This window comes from Triticum dicoccoides, chromosome 2A (genome assembly GCF_002162155.2).
Source record: "Triticum dicoccoides isolate Atlit2015 ecotype Zavitan chromosome 2A, WEW_v2.0, whole genome shotgun sequence".
Classification (NCBI taxonomy): domain Eukaryota; kingdom Viridiplantae; phylum Streptophyta; class Magnoliopsida; order Poales; family Poaceae; genus Triticum; species Triticum dicoccoides.
The window spans coordinates 418,987,632-418,990,539 of record NC_041382.1 but is presented as its reverse complement, the minus strand read 5'-3'; the positions used below and the strand labels follow the sequence as shown (position 1 = coordinate 418,990,539).

General features: G+C 47.8%; 1 pseudogene; it reads left to right on the top strand.

Moving 5' to 3' along the window:
- Nucleotides 1-756: 756 nt before the first annotated feature.
- On the top strand, nt 757-1,692 carry LOC119359422 (annotated as a pseudogene).
- The last annotated feature ends 1,216 nt before the right edge of the window (nt 1,693-2,908 follow it).

Below are 2,908 nucleotides of genomic sequence, written 5' to 3'. Positions count from 1 at the left end.
TTACATAAAATTGGTCAAAGTTGGATGAGATTGACTTCAGACAAACCTAATATGCAGAGTAAAAATGACCGAAGGGAGTACATACTCGCATCTCCAAGCATGTGGCATATACTTTATTGCAAAAAATGAATATACAGTTTATTGAAAAAATACGGTTTGTACGACATCACAGAATATGGTGTATACTTTAGTACAAAAGTTGCACTCCACAATGCACAAAATTAGTATATACTTCGGGCGCATATACTACAACCCTTAAAGGTATATACTTGGAGTATCTTTTGGCGGGGTATATAGCGTATGGATAAGCACGTGATCCCAATCCTTAATTCCAGGATTAAGCACCTAGGCACGGTAAAAAGGGAAGTAGTTCCATGTTACACGCTGGCTAGAAGGAAGTCTATGCATCGGTTTGTTCTCTTTTTTCTTTTGTCTGTTAGTTTGTTAGACCGGTTAAGGGTGGGAGTATGTACCTAGACAAATGTTTCCTACAAGCAATGATAGTTACCACCACTTGCGTTTTGTATGTTGTATGTAATATCTGTCGGAACCGAGAGTATGTACGTGTAGTATATATATATATATCTGTGTGTGTGCGCTGAGTTATTCTGTTTCACGTAACAAAATATTATTCTGTTACTATTGTTGAACTGGCGAATTCGATGGGTTGAATTCATGCTTTCATTTTTGTCGAAATGATTTACTTTTTTATGAACTGATGCTCTCAGTTTGGACCTGTGTGACTGGACTCATGGCGTTTTCATCCCCGCAGCACAGTCGCCACAGCCACCGCCGCCGTGGAGGAGCTCGAGCTGCTCGCCCTGAGGGCCTTCGTGGGCGCCGACTCCAGAGCGCGTGCCGCCGTGGCGCGAGCAGGTGACGGTCCGCGGGATGGTGGCGGACCAGACCGACCTCTCCCTCTCCCTCTCCCTGGTTCCTACCGCCACGCCGGCGCTCAACAAGGACGACTACCTTGCCATCTGCCTCGCCGCGCTCGCCGCCACCGGCAAGGAGCAGCAGGCGAGCGCGTGGAACCCGTCCCCCGCGCCGGCTCAGGAGCTGCGGTTCAGCTGCGCGGTCTGCGGGGAGGCGTTCACGTCATACCAGGCGCTCGACAGGCACAAGTCCAGCCACCGCAAGCCTCTGCCCACCGGAGAGCGCCGCATCACCGCGCAGGCGTCCGCAGGTGGTGGGTCGGAGACGAGCGCGGCGGCGTCCTGGGGCGGGAGCAGCGGCGGCCCGCATCAGTGCACCGTCTGCGGGCGGGGCTTCACGACCGGGCAGGCGCTCGGAGGGCACAAGCGCTGCCACTACTGGGACGGCACCTTCGTGTCCATGACCATGTCCGTCTCCGTGTCGGCGTCCTCCGCTGTGCTGAGGAACTTCGACCTGAACCTGCTGCCGATGCCGGAGAATGCAGGGGTTTTGTTTCAGTTAAATTGAAGACCGAGGAGGAGGAGGTGCAGAGCCCTCTGCCCACCAAGAAGCTAAGGCTTTTGCTGTAAAAGAAGGAGAGATGACCAATGGTCAACAGCCCCTTGATTGATTTGTTCATTTGTTGAATACGATTTAGGTATCACCATGATTTGTTGATTTTTTGTATTTATAAGGACACAAAGAAATTAAAACTATGAGCTTAATTCCATTTCCATGCTCCAGCGCCCTTCTCTGATCTCTCCAGGTCCATGGTGAGCCGCGCTTCCCGATTTTCCTAGGTCGCTGCTGTACTGTCAGAAGAACTGAAACTTTGGCATTGCTCGCAAGACCATAGCACCAGGGTTGCGGTCACTAACGGAACCTAGCTAGTCTGCATTTTATTTTTGTTCTTGATGAGAAAGATATTTACAATTGATTTCGTAGTCGCAATCGGTCTTCAATTTAACTGACGATTTGGTGGTGAAATTAAACACTTTCAGGTACTGATCATCGACTACAAGCTAATCTACCCAAGTGGCACTGCCACTGCGTCCTCATAAACGGGTTCCACACACCTCAAGGAGATAAGAATGCAAGGTCTGGCCCTTTTTATTTTTCCTTTCCTTTGCGCGAAAAGCACATCTTCTTATTCCCAGCTACGATTAATCAAATCGTGTTTTAACTGTGTAAAAAATGCTTTAGAAATGGATGGCCCGGACTGATTCCGAATTTCTTTCAACCTTTACCACAACAGGCAGCAGGTCCGTGGGATTCCTCAAGTACTTTGGGATCAGCTTCTTCTGGAGCTTCTTCCAATGGTTCTACACCGACGGCGACGTCTGCGGCTTCCTCCAGTTTCCCAACTTCGGGCTAAAAGCCTGGAAGTAAACGTAATGCCTATATGACTTCTTTTTTCTCTCGCTGAACAATTTTTAAGTTTCGGTGGTTGAAAAATGAAAATGCATGAGAGAGTTCACCGTTTTAAATCCTCGATGATTCCGTGGCCAGATTTTTCTTCAGCTTCAGCCTGATGTATGTGGCGACGAGATGATCTGCTCGCACCTCATCAACCTCTCCCTCCTCTTCGGCGCCGTCCTCTCCTGGGCGTAATGTGGCCGCTCATGAGCAAGTAGGAGGGGAAGTGGTACTCAGCCAAGGCGTCTGCCAGCAGCATGACAGGCCTTTCAACGGTTTACGATATCATCGTCCCCGAACTTGCATCGTTTGTATCGTTGAACTGAATGACATTTTTTATAAAAGAAAAATGCTTTGTTTCTTTTTAACTCACATTTCTTGCAATGATGTTCTGGACTTATTTTGTTTTGCGACTTGAACTTTTACCAACTTGAATTATCATGTATGGATGAGCACTTGAACTTATAGAAGTGAAATTTTTTGGTTTAAATTTCATAATTGTACCATTTTTTGTACATGCAAGCATATAAAAAATTCGCAGGAGCAACATAGTATACCCAGATACGTCGTTGGACTG